This window comes from Equus quagga, chromosome 21 (assembly GCF_021613505.1).
Source record: "Equus quagga isolate Etosha38 chromosome 21, UCLA_HA_Equagga_1.0, whole genome shotgun sequence".
NCBI lineage: Eukaryota > Metazoa > Chordata > Mammalia > Perissodactyla > Equidae > Equus > Equus quagga.
The window spans coordinates 534509-554526 of NC_060287.1; positions in this window are offsets into that span (position 1 = coordinate 534509).

Below are 20018 nucleotides of genomic sequence, written 5' to 3' on the forward strand. Positions count from 1 at the left end.
TCCTCGAGGTTGACCATTGAGGGTGATTTCTGGAGCTTCTCTGACCTGATCCCCACACCACTGCCATCTTTGGTTTGGGTGACAGCATTAGAATTCCAAAGCATTCCCAGAAATTTCCTTTGACTAAAGTGGTTCTTCAGTGTAATTTCTTGTCTCTCTTCATTTACCTTATCCTTTCACCAATTCACTATTTTTCTTTTTATTCATTATTTATTAATAAATTCACTATTTATTAGTCAATTCATTATTTATTAGTAAAGCACTAATTATATTTTTTCCTATGTTTTTCTCTCCCTCCATATTCTCTCCTCCGTTGCTCGTTGCTTTGATATCATAATCACACTCAGGTAAAATAAAATACCAGTTTTCAGTTATCTCACTGAAAAAAGTAGATCCATTATTTAAAAAGGTAATACAAATAACACATATAAACACAAATATGCATGTACATATACATTCTGTGCACCCTCTCTCCCTGACTTGTAGAATGAGAGCATGAAGCCGCTTTAGATTTTTCTAGTAGGAAAAATGCCCGTGCAACACGCTTCAAGCTGCAAGGAGGCACAGGATCTCCCGGGAGGCCCCGCAGAAGGTGCTCTGTGATGAGAGGGCTGCCACCTGGGAGAGCGAGGCCCCGCCTCCAACCACGGAGGAGGTGGCAAAACTCCCAGAGGCGACCAGCGCCTTTCTGAAGCCTTTGCCCACTCTAACCTTCACACCTCAGCTGTGGGAAGGGGGGTGTAAATGTCACCAACTTGGTTTTGGATGTTTAATTTTTGATATTTTCTTGTCTTAGTCTATGATTGGAATGTTGAAATTATCACCGTAGGGTCTCGGTTTAAGTTTCTAATTTAACATGCCCTTAAAATCTTATTCACAGCATAACGTAGTTGGAACTCAGGAAATATGTATTCATTGACTCACTTTTTTTTTAATTCAAAGTAAATCTGATAGTCGCAGTCATAAACCTAAGTAAATAGCTACCAAATAACTGTTGAAATATTTTAAGATGGCTTTGTACAAATGAAACAAAATTCTCAAATAATTTTAAGCCAATATTTTAATAAAGACACAATGTGAAAATTTTAACAGATACACAATTTTCTGCTTTTTAATTTTTTATATCTATACTAGGTTAGTTTTCTTTAGCTGTGAGTAAACATTTTATTCTTTTATTTATAAGGAAAAGCTTTAAGGTAACAGTCATTTTCTGAATGTATAAGAATTAGTGTATTATGCAGTATTTGTAATGTAATTTGGGGCTAGAAGATTTTTAACTTATTCCTTTGGTTTGTCTATAGCTCTATACAGAAATTTAGAATACAATACATTTGAATATTTGAAGCTTTCTTAGAGAATGCAGAATATTAAAGAGAATTACTAATCGATTTTTCCTAATTAGATGTTAGCTTGTTATTATACATAAAACTACTTTATAATCATAATGTTTATATTTTTAAAGTGTTTCATGTACACTATCTTAATAGTTCTTCACAATAATTTTGTAAGGACAATATTAGCATCTGTGTTTTATAGATGAGGACAAGATTTCACAAGTAGGAATGTTGTACTTCAAATTTCATCTGATTTCTTTTGATATGAACTTTTTATTGAAGTATTCTTACAGAAAGGTAGTAAATTCATAAATGTACAGGTTTATGAATGTTTTAAAGTGCACCCAGCGAGGTACCCACAACCTCAGAAGCTCCCTCTGTTCTACTCCAGTCGCAACCACTCCCACCTGTTGCCCAGGACAACTGCCATCCTGACTTCTAACACCAGTGACTAATTCAGCTTGCTCTTTAACTTAATGAAAATAAAAACACTCAGTAGATTCACTTTTGTGTCAGGCTTCTTCTGATCAGTGTTATGTTTCTGAGACTCATTCATGTTGTTGAGAGTACCTATAATTTGTTCATTCTCATTATTATATTATATTCCATCATATAACTATACCAAGAAAGAATAGAGTATTGAAAAGTAGAAATGTGTTGGTAAATATTTAAATGAAAATTGACTGAATACTGACCAAATATTTAATAGTAATATTTTGGTGTTGTAAAATATAGTTGAGCTAAAATAACACAAAACAATAAAAAAGCAGGAAAAATATAAATAAAGTTAAAGAGCTCTAAAGTTACAGTAGTATTGAGGAAATTGTTGTAATATGTATTAGACTCTAATAAGTCAATATTGTAAAATATAGGCATTGGCATTAAACCAAACAAGGTTATTTGAGGAAGATACAGTATTGGGTTGATAAAATTATCTCTGACAAAGATTCCTTAAAAGTTTCATTTTAACAATAACGAACTACCGTATATAACCATATATATATTTTTTAATTAATTAATTTATTTTCAGATGTACATCATATTTTGAATTCTGTGTAGATTACATCATGTTCAGCACCCGACAACTAATTATCGTCCTCCCCTCACATGTGAGCCTAATCACCCCTTTTACCCTCCCCCCCCTCTTTCACTCTGGTAACCACCAGTCCAATCTTCATTGCTATGAGTTTGTTTGTTGTCGTTTTTGGCTTCTGCTTATGAGTGAGATCATATGGTATTTGACTTTCTCCCTCTGACTTATTTCACTCAGCATAATACCCTCAAGGTCCATCCATGTTGTCACAAATGGCCGGATTTCATCATTTCTTATGGCTGAGTAGTAGTCCATCGTGTATAAATACCACATCTTCTTTATCCATTCGTCCCTTGATGGACACCTAGGTTGCTTCCAAGTCTTGGTTATCGTGTATAATGCCACAAGGAACATAGGGTTGCATGTATCTTTATGCCTTTGTGTTTTCAAGTTCTTTGGATAAATACCCAGTAGTGGAACAGCTGGATCATACAGTAGATCTATCCTTAATTTTCTGAGGATACTCCACACTGCTTTCCATAGTGGTTGCACCAGTTTGCACTCCCACCAGCAGTGAACAAAGGTTCCCTTCTCTCCACACCCTCTCCAACATTTGTTGTTTCCTGTCTTGTTAATTATAGCCATTCTGACTGGAGTGAGGTGATACCTCATTGTAGTTTTGATTTGCATTTCCCTGATAGCTAATGATGTTGAGCATCTTTTCACGTGCCTGTTGGCCATCCATATATCTTCTTTGGAGAAATCTCTGTTCAGATCTTTTGCCCATTTTCTAATTGGAGTGTTGGTTTTTTCTTGTTGTTGAGATGTATAAGTTCTTTGTATATTTCGGATATTAACCCCTTATCAGATATATGGTTTGCAAATATCTTCTCCCAATTGTTAGGTTTTCTTTTCATTTTGTTGATAGTTTCCTTTGCTGTGCAGAAGGTTTTTAGTTTGATGTAGTCCCATTTGTTCATTTTTTCTTTTGTTTCCCTTGCCCGGTCAGACATGGTACATGAAAATATGCTGCTAAGACCGATGTCAAAGAGCGCACTGCCTATGTTTTCTTCTAGAAGTTCCGTGGTTTCGGGTCTTACATTCATGTCTTTAATCCATTTTGATTTGATTTTTGTGCATGCTGTAAGGTAATGGTCTACTTTCATCCTCCTGCAAGTGGCTGTCCAGTTTTCCCAACACCATTGATTGAAGAGACTCTCCTTTCTCCATGGTATGTTCTTGGCTTCCTTGTTGAATATTAGCTGTCCATAAATGTGTGGGTTTACTTCTGGGCTCTCAATTCTGTTGCATTGATCTGTGTGTCTGTTTTTGTGCCAGTACCATGCAGTTTTGGTTACTATGGCTTTGGAGTATATTTTGAAATCAGGGAGTGTGATCCTTCCAGCTTTGTTCTTTTTTCTCAGGAATCCTTTGGCTATTTGGGGTCTTTTGTTGTTCCCTATAAATTTTAGGATTATTTGTTCTATTTCTGTAAAAAATGTTGTTGGAACTTTGATAGGGATTGTGTTGAATCTATAGATTGCTTTAGTAAGTACGGACATTTTAATGATGTTAATTCTTCCAATCCAAGAGCACAGAATATCTTTCCATTTCTTTGTGTTTTCTTCAATTTCTTTCAACAATGTTTTATAGTTTTCGGTGTACAGATCTTTCACTTCTTTGGTTAAGTTTATTCCTAGGAATTTTATTCTTTTTGTTGCAATTATAAATGGGATTCTATTCTTAATTTCTCTTTCTGCTACTTCATTGTTAGTGTGCAGAAATGCAACTGATTTTTGTATGTTGATTTTTTAGCCCGTGTCATGACTGTATTCCTTTATTGTTTCTAAAAATTTTTTAGTGGAATCTTTAGGGTTTTCTAGATGTAAAATCATGTCATCTGCAAAGAGTGACAGTTTCCCTTCTTCTTTTCCAATGTGGATCCCTTTTATTTCTTTTTCTTGCCTGATTGCTTTGGCTAGAACTTCCAATACTGTGTTAAATAAGTGTGGGGACAGTGGGCAGCCTTGTCTGGTTCCTGTTCTTAGAGGGATAGCTTTCAGTTTTTCTCCATTGAGAATGATATTTGCTGTGGGTTTGTCATATATGGCCTTTTTGATGTTGAGGTATTTTCCTTCTATACCCATTTTATTTAGAGTTTTTATCATAAATGGATGCTGTATCTTGTCAAATGCTTTCTCTGTAGTTATTGAGATGATCATGTGATTTTTATTCTTCATTTTGTTAATGTGGTGTATCACATTGATAGATTTGCAGATGTTGAACCATCCCTGCATCCCTGAAATGAAACCCACTTGATCATGATGCATGATGTTTTTAATGTATTGTTGCGTTCGATTTGCTAGTATTTTGTTGAGGATTTTTACATCGATGTTCATCAGTGATATTGGCAAGTAATTTTCTTTTTTTGTCTTGTCCTTGTCTGGTTTTGGTATCAGGATAATATTTGCTTCGTAGAATGACTTAGGAAGCCTCCCCTCCTCTTCAATTTTTTGGAAGATTTTGAGAAGCATAGGTATTAAATCTTCTTTGAATGTTTGGTAGAATTCACCAGGGAAGCCATCTGGTCCTGGACTTTTATTTTTTGGGAGGTTTTTGACTGCTTTTTTGATCTCCTTACTCGTGATTGGTCTATTCTAATTCTCTGCTTCTTCTTGGTCCAGTTATGGAAGGTTGTATGTTTTGAAGAATTTATCAATTTCTTCTAGATAATCCAACTTGTTGGCATATAGCTTTTCATAGTATTCTCTTATTATCTTTTGTATTTCTGAGGTGTCCGTTGTAATCTCTCCTCTTTCATTTCTGGTTTTATTTATTTGAGCCTTCTCTGTTTTTTTCTTGGTGAGTCTAGCTAAGGGTTTGTCAACTTTGTTTATCTTTTCAAAGAACCAATTCTTGGTTTCATTAATTTTTTCTATTGTTTTTTAAGTCTCTATATCCTTTATTTCTGCTCTGGTTTTTATTATTTCCTTCCTTCTCATGATTTTGAGCTTTATTTGTTGCTCTTTTTCCAGTACCTTTAGGTGCGCTTTTAGATTGTCTATTTGGGTTTTTTCTTCTTTGTTGAGGTAGGCCTGAATTGCTATAAACTTCCCTCTTAGAACCGCTTTTGCTGTATCCCACAGATTTTGGCGTATTGTGTGTTCATTTTCATTTGTCTCCAGGAATTTTTTGGTTTCTTCTTTGATTTCTTCATTGACCCAATCATTGTTCAGTAGCATTTTGTTCACTCTCCACATTTTTGTGGCTTTTCTCGTTTTCTTCCTGTAGTTGATTTCAAGCTTCATACCTTTGTGGTCAGAAAAAAATGCATGGTATTGTTTCGATCTTCTTAAATTTATTGAGACTTGTTTTGTGGCCTAATGTGTGATCAATCCTGGAGAATGTTTCATGGGCATTTGAATAGAATGTGTATTCTGTGGTTTTTGGTTGGAATGTTCTGTATATATCTACTAAGTCCATCTGTTCTAATCTGTCCTTTAAGGCCAGTGTTTCCTTATTGATCATCTGTTTGGATGATCTATCCATTGGTGTAAGTGGAGTGTTAAAGTCCCCTACTATTATTGTGTTACTGTCTATTTCTCCTTTTATGTCTGTTAATAATTGCTTTATATATTTAGTTTCTCCTATGTTGGGTTTATAGATATTTACAAGTGTTATATCTTCTTTTTGGATTGTTCCCTTTACCATTATGTAGTGCACGTCTTTGTCTCTTATTACAGTTTTTGTTTTAAACTCTCTTTTCTCTGATATAAGTATTACTACCCCCATTTTCTTTTCTTTGCTATTTGCATGGAATATCTTTTTCCATCATTTCCCTTTCAGTTTGTGAGTGTCTGTAGCCCTGAAATGTTTCTCTTGTATGCAGCATATACATGGGTCTTGTTTTTTTATCCAATTGGCTACCCTATGGCATTTGTTTGGAGCATTTAGTCCATTGACATTTAAAGTAGCTATTGATAAATATGTATTTATTGCCGTTTTGTCACTTTTTTTTTCTGGGTGTTTTAGTAGTTCTTCTTTGTTCCTTTCTTTTTCTCTTGCTCTCTTTCCTTGTGTTTTGATGGCTATCTTTAGTAATATGTTTGATTTCTTTTGTCTTACTTTTTTTCTTGCTTGTTATAGCTTTTTGATTTGTGATTACCATGAGGATCTTATTTAATATACTATGCATATAACAGACTATATTGAGTAGATAGACTCTTTAGCTTGACCTCTTTCTAAAAGCTCTGCTTTTTCACTATCCTCCTCCCACATTATATGTTTTTCAAATCATATATAGTCTCTTGTTTAGTGTGTGTCTATCCATTACCCTCTTATCTTTGAAATAGGTGATTTTAGTACATTTGTCTTTTAACCTTCATATTAAATTCACAGTAGTTGATCTGCTGTCTTTACTATATTGTTACCTTACAAATGATTTTATTGCCTGTTTTTTCGTTGTTTTGTTTTGTTGATAATTTTTTTTTTATTTCTATTTGTGGTCATTGCTCTCCCACTTAAATAAGTCCCTACAGCATTTCTTGCAGAACTGGTTTCTTTCTGATAAACTCCTTTAATTTGTGCTTATCTGGGAAGGTCTTGATCTCTTCTTCCATTCTGAATGACAACCTTGATGGAGAGAGTATTCTTGGCTGTAGGTTTTTTCCTTTTAGCATTTTAAATACATCATGCCATTCTCTTCTCACCTGTAGGGTCTCGACTGAGAAGTCCCCTGGTAGTCTGATGGGCTTCCCTTCATATGTCACTTGTGGCCTTTCTCTTGCTGCTTTTAGGATTCTCTCTTTGTCTTTAATTTTGGAGATTTTGATTATAACATGTCTTGGTGTGGGCCTCTTTGGGCTTCACTTGTTTGGAGCTCTTTGTGCTTCCTGAACTTGGATGTCTGTTTCCTTCCTCAGGTTAGGAAAATTTTCCTCTGTTACTTCTACAAATAAATCTTCTGCCCCTTTGTCTCTCTCTACGCCTTCTGGGACCTCTATAATCCAAATGTTAGCACGCTTGATATTGTCCCAGAGTTCCCTAACACTGTTCTCAGTCTGTCTAATTCTTTTTTCTTTTTTCTGTTCTGCTTGGGTGATTTCCTCTAGTCTCTCATCTAGCTCGGTGATTCATTCTTCTGCTTCCTCTACTCTGCTGTTGAGTCCCTCTAGTGAATTTCTCATTTCAAGTATTGTATTCTTCATTTCTGATTTTTTTTTATATCTTCCAGTTCTTTGCTAATGTGCTCACTGTGTTCATCCATTCTTCTCTGCATATCTGTGAGCATCCTCAGGATATTTTGTTTGAATTCTTTGTCAAGGAGGTCATTAGTTTCTGTTTCGTTTAGTCCTTTTTCTGGGGTTTGGTCCTGTTCCCATGCTTGGAAAGTATTCCTTTGCCTCCTCATTATGCCTCTTTCTCTGTGCTATTTTCTTTGTATTAGGTGAGTCGGCTATCTCTCCTGATCTTGGAGATGTGGTCTTATGTATGAGATGCCTTATGAGACCCAGCAGTGTGCTTCCCTCTCATCACCAGTCCAGAGGATCCAGGACTGACCCCTTTGTGGGCTACTTGTGTCTTTCTGCTGTGGCAGGGTTGCTCCCACTGAAGGAACCCAGGGAGTCTAGTCTTTCCTTCCCTGGCCAGCTGTTTGTAAATCCAGTTTGGGAAGCCTCAGCACTGTTGGCTACAAAATCTATCATCACCCTCCTATTGCAGTTTTCCTCTTAATTGGGTTGGTACCCAGTGTAGCTGGTTGCTAGGCTCAGGGGCATACAGTTGTGGTAGGCCTCAGACTTACAAGGCTGTTGTCAGTTCTCTTAGGAGTGCAGCTGAGTGGGGCTGGCCTTTGGCATGGGGATGCTCAATTGTTTCAGGCATTGGAAGGTGGGACTGATCCTTTTTATGGCTATTTGTGAAGCACAGGTCTTCTGCCAATGATAAGCCTCACCCTGCACAGGACCACATACACCATCAACACAGTCCTGGTCAGTGCACGCTTCCCAAACCCTTGAGCATACCCTGACGCCACACTGCAGAGGCCCCCAGCTCTGCCCCAATGCCCCTCACAGTTCACCTGGTCCTCACACAGGCCCTGCCCCACAGAGGCAGACACCCTTGCCTGCCTGTAGAGGATCCAGGTGCCCAGTCAATGCAGGCTGAAAAGTAGCCTGAGGGCTTGCTGTTAGGTGGGGCCAGTCCCTAGGGTGGGTTGCTTGCCCTGGCTGAACTGGATTAAGTCTGTGCTCTAGTGGGTGTGGCAGGCCCCTGGGCTAACAGGCCGAGGGATGAACATCAATGGCCCCCATGGGGGTCAATGTCAGCACGCCTGGGCCAGCTCAGAACAATGGCCCCCACCAATGTCTCAGTCTCCGGAGAGGTCCCTCCTCTCACCAAGGTGCCCCCACAGCCCACCAGGTGAGTCTCGTTTCACCAAAGGATTTTCAGCCTTCTCTCTGGTGATTTTAGGTTGCTGCAATGAGTGAGTTTGTGCGTGGGCCCTTTAAGACCTGGGTCTTTTCAGCTTTCGGTGGATAGCTTTTCTGGGGGTGTCCTTACTGCTGTTAATAGCCAGCAAAGCCAGACAATAAGATTCCCGTCTCAGTTGGTCTGAGTCTGAAGGATGCTTATAGCAGTATTGTCCCTGCTCCAGACCTCACCCCTCCAGGGAGGGCTGCATACCTTAGGGTGGCTCCCGCCTGGCCAGCTGAGAAGCTCCGTTGCTGCCAAAGGTGGCTTTTTACCTCTCCAGCAGGAATTACTGCCTCTTCTGCCTTCACCAGGACGTCCCTTGTTGTCGGAGTTCTTTTTATCCAGTTTTCAGTTTTCAATCTGGGGTAGTTCTTCCAAAAATTATTGTAACCTGGTTGTGTTCGTGGGAGGAGATGAGTTCAAAGTCTGCTCACACCGCCATCTTGATGAGATCCTATAACCATATATTATTTGCATAATGAATAGTCACTAATTATTCCATATTTATTAAACTATTGTGTACTTGATATTGTTCATATGTGAATACTTTTGTCAACAAAATAGATGAAATTCCTATGCAGAAAACCTTTATTGTTGGAGGAAAGAGACAGATAATAAAGAAAAGATGAATAAATTTAATAAATTATTCTATATGCAATATGTATGAAGGTGATTAGGGCTATGATGAAATTTCAAAGTTGCGCAGATTAAAGAAAATGAGGAGTGTCCTGTTGATGAGTAGTTATTGGAGGTACAGACAGATCTCAGTATTAAATATGGTGGTCAGGTCTGTCTTGTGAGAAGATGGAGTGGAACAAAGTCTTGAAGAGAGTTAACCAAGCAGCTAATTGAGCGTTCCCATGGACAGTGAAGATCATTCCAGGCAGGTGCTATGGTGAGTGCAAAGACCTTAAGATAGAGTAGATTTGGGAAGTTCTGGAAAGAGTGACTAGTAAAGCTGGAGTATGAGAAGTGAGAGCGAGGAATGGAAGACTTCAGAGAGGAAACAGGGCCCCAGATTGTGTAGGGACTGGAAGATTGTTCTGAGGATTTTGTCTTTTCCTTTGAGTGAACTGAGAAGCAAATGCAGAGTTTTGAGGAGTGGCATGATCTGACTTCAGTTTTAAAATACTCTCTTTGGCTACTGTAGTTAAGCTACTCTAGAATCAGGAAGATAAGTTAGAAGGTAAGTTACTGCAGTAGCAGTAATCCAAGCAACACATAATAGTGCCTCAGTCCTCTCAGCACCCCTGGAGAGGTGAAACTTTGAGAGGGTTTTCAAGTGTTTCAAAGGTAGAGCCACTAGAATTGAGTAAGGGGCTGGATATGGGCTATGAGAGAGAAACAAAACAAAGAAGAGAATAACTTCAAGATTTTTGGTCTTAATGTTGAATTGAGATGGGGAAGGATATGAGGGAGATTTGCGTCTTTGGTTTGTTTCATGAGGGGGTTTGGTCAGGACTTTATCCTTGGATGTGTTGAGAGTGAAATATTTATTATAAACCCAAGTGGCAATCTGAAGTGGGCAGGTAGTGCACATGTGTAGAGTTTGTATGAGAGTTCTGAACTGGGGATATGTATTTGATAGTCATTGGTATAGTGCTGGTATTTAAAGTCATGGGTCTAAATGAGATCGTTACTGCCTACAAACATAGGTTCTTTACTGGCCACGCAAGAGGGTCCAAATAAAACCTGGAATACCAGGCTTATGGCAAGAAAAGTGTTTTCATTTCAGATGATATCAGCTGGGAGACGAGAGCAAAGCCCTCAAATTTGTCTCATTTCATCTCATCTCCCTGAAAGAGGGGAGTTGAAGGGTTTTCAAGTTTGTGAGGAATGTGGCTACTCATAGAGAGGCAGGGGAGTCAGTGGCCTTGGTGGTTGGAGCTGTTTCACCAGCCTGCGTTCAGCTTTGGGAGGAGGGGATGATAAGGGAATTTGCAGGTGGCTGTCCTTGGCTGCATCTGACTCCGTGGTGGATAGTGGATTCTGGAGCTAGGGAGCCAGGGAGTAAGCAGGGAAAGAGTGCTTTGGTTTTAACCCCATATATGCTGGGTTTAATTTGGGGGAACTGATATCAGGGCCGGCATCAAGATCACCTAGGGAATGAGTATAGATTGTGAAAAGTGCAGGAGCAGAAACGGAGCCCTGGGGTATCTCAACGTTCTGAATACAGTACAAAAGAGGAGGAATTATCAAAATTCCTCAATCATCAAAGAGGAGGGCTCAGAACCAACAATTGGATTTAACAATGTGGAGTGTTGATGAATTTGACAAGAATAGTTTGGTGGAGTGGTGAGGACTAAAGCCTGACTGGATTGGGTTTAACCACGAATGGGAGGAAAGACTGCAAGGAGAGACTGCTCTTTGAACACGGTTTGTTACAAAAGAAAACAAAAGAAATGATAAGCTGTCCAAGTGGGAAGTGGGGTCAAAAAGATTTTCTTTTGAAAAATGGAAGAATTTCGCAGCATGTTTGTTTGCTGATGGAAAAATTCAGCAATGAGCCAAAGCACTTAATGGCCCTGGAGTGGCTTGTCATAATGATGGCCCTTCACGCATCATGCATCTCTTGTTTCTAGGCCTCTTAGCGACATGACTTTGCTCCCATCAAGAGGTGGAGTCTATTTCCTCAACTCTTGCATTTGGATTGACCTTATGGTTTATTTTAACTAACAGAATGCTGTGAAGTGACATTGTATGCCTTCCAAGGCTAGGCTTTAAGAAGTCTTGCAGCTTTTGCTTTCATCCTCTTAAGTGATCCTCCATCATTTAAAGAAGTCCAATCTAGCCTAGTGGTAGAGGGGAGCACAGCTGGAGGAGAGCTAGGACAGCCGCACCAAAAGCCAGCACCAACCATCAGCCCTGTGCATGAGGCTATCTTGGATAATCAGCCCCAGTCACATCTCCAGATGACTGCAGCTGGATGAGTGACCCCAGCCACCAGCAACAGCAGAACTGCCCAGCTAAGCCCAGATTGCCAACCAACGATTCATTAGACATAAAACATGACTGACTGTATGTCAGTACTTTTTGAGGTAATTTAACAGTAATTGGTAACTTGTAGAGACCCCAAAGACCTTTTCGAAAATCTTACTTTATACTTTTCCTCTATATGTTTTAATGTTTACTTTAAATGACCTAAGGAGTGTTCTGTGCACTAAATACAGTTTGCACTTTGCTATGTCTGTGTCTTAACTAGCTAAACATATTTGTCTTTTAAGGCCTTTTTCCCCCGGAATGGTACCTGCATGTACTTTTACTCCCTTTGGATGCTCACTTTATTTATTTTCTTTTGGGATAGTTATTATATACTACACTGCGTTGCAGATACTTGTGTTGGTTTAATTTCCTGAGTGGGTCAGGCATTGCAGGAGACATGTTTATCATGAAACAACTCACATTATTTTTTCACTAGGTCTTCCTTCCTTCCTTCTGTCCTTTCTTCCTTCCTTCCTCTCTTTTTTTCTCTTCCTGAATTCCTACAGTGCCTGTGAAAGAGCAATTTATTGAAGAGACCCAAATAGTTTTTGATTTGACATTAGAGAGGCTCTTTTAAAAATAAAAGCATAGAAAAATAATCTCTATAATATAGCCTTTGGAGTTAGGAGCTCCTAGACATAAAGTCACAAAGTAAAATCCTAAATTCCTCAAAAAGCTTCTGAACTGCCTAATGTATACTTTGATGTAGCATCTCACTTTTTAATAATTAATTACAGAGAATATTTCTTTTACTCACATTAATGGTATACATATACTTGACCACTTAGCTGTGTAAACTTGAACCACTAAGCTGTGTAACCTTGAACAAGATGCTTAATCATTTTCTTCTTCATTTTCTTCATTTTAAGACTGTCATAAATCTGGTGCCTATCTTATAGATTTTTGTTAAAATTAAATAATATATTTCCATATAGTCATAGAACAAGATCCAGAATATTACAAGCACTGAATAACTATTAACAAGTATTATTATCATATGATATACTATCTGGCTTTTCTTATTATTACCATAAAATATTAAGTTTGGCAAATAATTTTAGAGTAGGGCTGGCTCCTTATTAGCCAATTTAGATAAGCATTCTGTCTAATGACATCCTTTATCTGCTTTATACCTATGTTATCCAGAATCGACTACCTCCTAAATCTGTGACAATAAGTAACTATTGGATTTATTCTCTGCAGTAAAGTCACTACTTCCACTGAAGTCAAATGGATTTAATTAATTCCACCTATAAAAATGTAAATGGATCTTGGGAGAATACTATAAGTGAAAGATAAGGTCATTAGTAATATTCTCAGAGTTATTATCTTCAAAAATAATGTTTCCTCCAGAGTGTCCAAGAAAGAAATGAAGTTACCATCTATTGCCCTAAAAAGCCCTGACTAAAGTCTTTGGGGAAAGGGTATGAATAAATGGTTAATCGTGACTGACCAGGTCCATAAGAGTTCATGACTTCCTGTTGTTCATACGCTAAGGTTGTGCCACATGTGTTATTATAAGGCATCTTGTGGCTGGTGTACAAGATTGCAATTCATACTAACAGATGTTCGGGAAGGAAATTATTTGTTTAATTTGCTTATGAGTCAGAGGATTTTTGTCTGAATGTAATTATAGGAGGAGACCACAATTTATGAATGGATTGTATTCCAAAAGTGCATTTGTGAGTCAGTTGTTTGGGACTAAGAACATATTTTTATGTATAAACTAGGTTAAATGTTAGTGTATCCCAAGTGAGCCCACAAATAGCTGCCGTCCTCCGTTATTTGGCTGACAGTATCTGCCTGTTATTCCCAAGTCTCTGGAGAAAGGATTTGAGGAGAAAACAGCCTCTTCCTTTTCTGGCCAGTCTGCGAGATTCCATTGCGATAGCCTTTTCCCCTTTCCAGCACTGCTTTTCCTATGTTTTGTCATGAGACTCCAAAAGTTCCAAACCACCCTGAAGGACTTCAACTCTGGTCTGACCCATTCTTGGCCAAATTCACGCTATTCCAAAATCATCACCTCCCCTTTCCCACCAAAAACATATTCCATCTTCTGATGATGCTGATCTCAAGTTATAATAAGAAAGCAATGCAGCTTAATTCTTTTTTATCTTAATGAGATTAATAATTATCCCATAAATATTTCTAATTTAAAAATAGATACGTGTTCGTCCAAATTACTGTATTTGGTGGACTTTGTGACTAACAAAATGAAGGGAAAAAACCCAGACATTTTGGAGCAGTGACATGTTGGAGATGGGGCCAACATGGAGGACTTTTCTGCCAAGAAGTCTGTCCTGGGAGTCATCTCCTTTAATTAAATTTGTTTCATACACAAATGTTTCCCCTTTACTCTTCCTGAACTAACATGTTCTATAAAACTTTCATCCAGTAGTTCCCACTTTACAAATCCTGATAAATACTGAGCTAAAAAAAAAGAGCAAGGAAGTTTTTATAAGTATATACATTGCAATTTTCCTGGATGTACTTTTTTCTTTTCATAAATCAATAGATGCCTAATTATTAATTAATTAATGTTTGTTTCCTAAAGTAAGTAGCGTGTTCCCTCTATGAGTAGAAGATGTGTTTATTATTTGGGACTCTATCGTATGTCTAGAGCTCAGCCAGTGCCTGACACTTAAAAAAATCCCCCAAAAATACTTAATGAATAAAGTAAAAATTTTAAAATTATTTCATCTTTGAAACATGCCCCAATAGACACATAAAGTACTTGAGTAGAAACAAAAGGTATGCTCCACAGACCAACAGAGATCTGTTTAGGGAAATGGACAATGTTATAATTTGACCTTTTAACTCTAGCCATTTCTTCTTTTTTTTCTGGTGAGGAGAGGGTTAACCTTTGTTTCTATTATAAACAATAAACATTCACTGTTTCCAATTAGAAAGTCATTTTGATTTACTTGTGCTATTCAAAAAAGGAATGAATAATTAAAAAAGAAAATGTTTTCGTAGTTGTTCTCAGGCAAACTCCAGAGGTGTTTGAGAGTCAGTTGGTATTTTTGTAAAGAAGGATTTAAATAATGAGGGGGTACATAAAATAGAGTTTTTAAGTTGCTTAACACGTGTAAATGAAATTAAAATACATGAAATGTGGGAAGAAAAAACTGAATCTAAATATGCAAGCTGAAATTAGAACAATACAAAGTTCTATGGAGTGGGGTGATGCCCCAGCATGCAGTAAACCTAACAGCAATCCACACAAGACTGTCATGTTGGATGCACTTTTATTTAGTTTAAACAGCTCTTCAGTTTCCAAAGTATTTGGGTGGCCCTTTCTGATTTACATTTGAACACTGACATGTAGAACACAAGCCTGTGAGGTCTGGAGGGAACACACCACCACGCAACAGATGGAGCTGCTTGTTTACTAACAGGGACGAGTTACTAATACACAGCCACGGGAAGACTCGCTCTTGATTCAGCTATTTCTAAGACCTGCTGTGCAGTGCTGTTACGTTTAGACGTAAAGTCTTAGGGCACGCAGTGATATCTTGGATTGTTTTCAAATGAGTCACCTGCTCTTTATTTTCAACCATTCTTAAATTAATTCTTTAAATGCAGTTTTAACAGAGAACCCCTCAGGATTACATTCATTACAATAATGAATAGCTTCTTAGCTCCACACACTTGCATACAATTGTGATTTTATATAATATGATTTTTGCATGAATAGTACAAATTAAAAAATGGTGTTAGTCCACAGATTTTCATAACAAATACATACATTAGTATTTGATATAAACTCTAAAATTATCCCAGAATGGTCACTCTACAAATCACACTAACACAAAGAAGCATTTCTTGTTGGAAAGTTTTCTGTTCATTAATTTTCAATTTGAGACAGTTAATTTCATTGAGTGTCAATGTTGTTAATACATTAACTCCATGCACCAAGAAATATTTAAAATTTTTACTCATATATCTGTAGCTATACAAACTTGCATGTCACGGGGAATAATTGGTAGTATTATTAATACATATTAGTTATGTATGAATCACCTATTAATAGCTAAAGATTTATGCAAGACCCTTTAACATGTTTTTGCTCATGGCATTCTCACAATTCGGGCAATAGGTGCGAGTATGATTCCCACTTTACGGGTGATGACAGAGGAGTTGAGCGGCTGACCCAAAGTCCGTGTGAGTGAATAAAATTGTGAATCTGTCGTTGGAAAGAAATTGAGAGCTCTCTTTTGTTGCCCACAGTCACTTCTCCACAGGAATGTGTTGTTTGATTTGCAGAAACAGCAATATGAAAGGGTGAGCTTTATAAAACTGATCTTGAACTGAGACTTGTCCACCCAGGATTTACATGCCCCCAGTTCTCCTTTACCCTCAAACCAGATCCATCTACTTAGCTCGTCCCTGTTTCCATTTATCTGTTCATTGTTTCATTGTCTCCACCACCACCAAAACTTCACTTCTGTGGTTCCTCTCTTTGAAATCTACCTAAACTTTATTAGTGGGCTCAAAGTCTAGATCAACAAAGTCTTCTACTGTAGTTTGGGCCCTCATTAATCTCTCTTTTGTGATACAGTAGTGTCATTTTTTTTGCTAGTGCCACTGAGTAGGTTCTGACTTGTGGTGACCCAGTGTACAGCAGAATGGAACCTGCCACGTCTTTTTGCACCATGCTCTCTCTTTCCAGCTCTATATCAGACAATTCTCTGCTGCTAGTCATAGGGTTTTCATGGCTAGTTTATGAGAAGCCTGTGCCCAGGTTCTTCTTCCTAGCCTGTCTCAGTCTGGAAGCTCTGCTGAAACTTGCTCACCATGGTTGACCCTGCTGGTGTTTGAAATCCTGGTGGCATAGCTTTCAGCATCACAGCAACGTGCAGCTGCCACAAAGTGACAACTGACAGATGGACAGTGTGTTTCCCTGACCGGAAAACGAACCTGGGCCACGGCAGTGAGAGTGTTGACTGTCAACCACTAGACCACAGGAATGGCTGGTCATGCTGGTGCTACAGAATTTTCCCTTATTTCAGATTGCCTGTGTTTTACTCACCCAAAAAAATGAACCAATAATTTAACACTCCACTCTCGACCTCACTGCCATGCTTCTAATCGTTTTCTCTCTATATATACCTCCCCATGATCCTCCCATGAGGATAACAGAATAACGATCAGAGGGGGCAAATTAATTGTCTTTGTGAAATTAGCAGAATGAATAAATTTTTTTGTCTTTTGATAACACATATTACACATAAACATAAGAAAATGTTTTAGAGATTTTAGCATCACACAAATTATTATCAGTGATTATGTTTGCCCATCCAAAGCCATTTCTATATCCATCGCCATTATTTTTTTCACAACAGAGACCAGATTTTATTGATACACTGCATTGATTGCACCAGTAAGCAAACGCAGTCTAAGCCACTTGCAGACGGCCCGCGCCCCTGGACATTGATTGCTTCAGGTGAGAGCAGGTGACGCAGACCTGGTGACCACAGAGTGAGGAGGTATTTCTCGGAAAGCTTTCTCAATCTTAAAAAGGAACAGAAATTAGGGACGGTCCCAATTTTTATGCCCTTGTGTGCTGCTGGGCAATGACGACTAGAATTTCTGCAGCGATCTTAGGACTTTGAAGGGAAACACAGTGAGGTGATAAATTAGCCAACCTGAAGCCACCCTTTCTCTAGAATCTTACAATATGAACGAATTAACCTTGTTATATGAAAGAATAAATCTTGCTTTCCTTTTTTTTTAAGATTAGCACCTGAGCTAACATCTGTTGCCAACCTATTTATTTTCCTTCATCTCCCCTAGCTCCCGGGTACATGGTTGTATATTCTAGTTGTGAGCACCTCTGGTTGTGGCATGTGGGACGCCGCCTCAGCATGGCCTGACACGCAGTGCTATGTCTGCGCCCAGGATCTGAACCGGCGAAACCCTGGGCCACCCCAGCAGAGTACGTGAACTTAACCACTCGGCCAAATGGTCGACCCCTAAATCTTATTTTTTAAGCTATATTTAGTTGAGTCTTTTGTTCCTTGTAGCAGAATGCAGCCTAACTGCTATAAGTAGCTTAACAGATAATCTTATTAGATACTGTAAGTGATCAGAAAATATTTTGGTATTATTCCTTTTGGATGTCTAATAAATTATTGCCGTTTTAGGAATTTGTATGTGCCATTCTTTCATTAGTTGACAAAAGTTATTAATCCTTGAAGAAGTAAAATAAATCGTTAGCATGAAAGGAATTAACTTGAAAAAGGTTAACAATAGACAGAAGAAATGTCAAATGAACAAGACTATTTCTTCCAAACTAAAAAGGAATTTACATCAGTTGTTTATTATAGAATGCTGTGAGTCATTATAGGATTTACGTAATAAAAGATGCATGTTTTTCCCTATTTTGGTTAAAATTGTAGCATACATTTCCATACAGAATGCTGAAAATTTCTGATTGAACAAAGCATTTACCATGATCACCAAATACTTTTTAACCAATAGAAAAAAATCAAGGAGAACATAAAAGCAAGATGATCTTGATCTTCTCTTTGCTTTTTTTTCCTTCCAAATGCAAACTTCAGTTCATTTGTCCTATTGAAATGTGTAGGTTTTTAGGGGGAAGATCAGCAAAGCAGCTCAGATTTATTAATATAGCACATTTTGGCAGGTTGCTGCGCATAACATGATTTATGATCAGAATGAGAATAGACATAAAAAGCAGAGAGGAAATCATGCTATCCTGAAGGAAATGACTGTTCTGTTAATCTTTTAATTATGTTTGAATAAATTGAGCTGACTTTTGCTTTTTTAGAGTTTGTTTTACCACTTTGATATGTTTTACCATTCAGAATAGCAAAGAAAAAAAAGTTTAAAATTTTTAGTATATTATCATCAAGGCCGCATGGTATAGAGATGGAGCAAACACATTATTTGGGAAATTAAACAACGTATGTATATTTCTTCCTTGGTCATAAGAAAAGAGGTTTTGATTTTCCTGTCCTTGTGTTTTTTTCCACATAAAAACAGGTGCTTTTAGACAAATTAATTAACTTCTCTGAAAGTCATCTTTTTTCTCTTCTGTCAAATTGGGTATTATCATCTACCTCACATAATCATTGTAAAACTCATCTTAGATAACATACACAAAAGCACTTATATACTACTTGGCTTAATCTAGGCTTAGAAAAATTTTGGAGTTACCAATCTACTTTTCAATGAAAATGTTAAATTTGCAAATTAATAAACATTATTTAAAAATATTGCTTTGGAAGAGTGATGTCAGCAAGATGCCAAATAAGACATTCTTCATGTGTATTCTCAACACCAGCCATTTGGCATCGACCACAGACAAAGGGGCCTTTGTGGGAGCTGGGGGATGCAGCACTAAGTGCCAAGGGACCTGGAGAGAGTCTTGCCCACCATGTGTCAGGTAATAGGCATACAGACCTTAGTCCTGGCTGTGGCTGCAGTGATCTGTGAAGCAGCTCCAGCCCCTCTCAGCCACAGTCTGGGGTCCCCTGGAGAACACTGTCCTCAGACAATCACCACAGATGAGAGAGCCTTTGTGGAGGTTTAGGGGTCCGACAGAGAAGTTTCAGTCATAAGAGACTACTATGAACAGTTACATGTGAACAAACTGGGTAGCCGAGAAGACATGGATAAATTCCTAGAAACATACAACTTATCAAGACTGAATCATGAAAAAATAAAAAATCTGATAGGACCAATAATAAGTAGGGAGATTGAATCCATGATCAAAAATCTGCCAACAAAGAAAAACCCAGGATCAAATGGTTTCCCTGCTGACTTCTACCAAACATTTATGAAGAATTAATGCCAACCTTTCTCAGACTCTTCCAAAAAGCTGAAGAGAAAGGAAGACCCCCAAACTCATTTATGAGGCCAGCTTTAAGCAGATACCAAATCCAGAAAAGGACAATACAAGAAAAGAAAACTACAGGCCAATATCCCTGATGAATATAGATACAAAAATCCTCAGCAAAATACTAGGAAGCCAAGTTCATCAGCATATAAAAAAAATCATACAGCATGATCAAGTGGGATTGATCCCTGAGACACACGGATGGTTTAATATACACAAAAAGTAAAGATCATATACTACATTAATAGAATAAAAGATAAAAATCACAGAATAATCTCAATGATTGGAGAAAAAGCATTTGACAAAATACAACATCCTTTCATGATAAAAA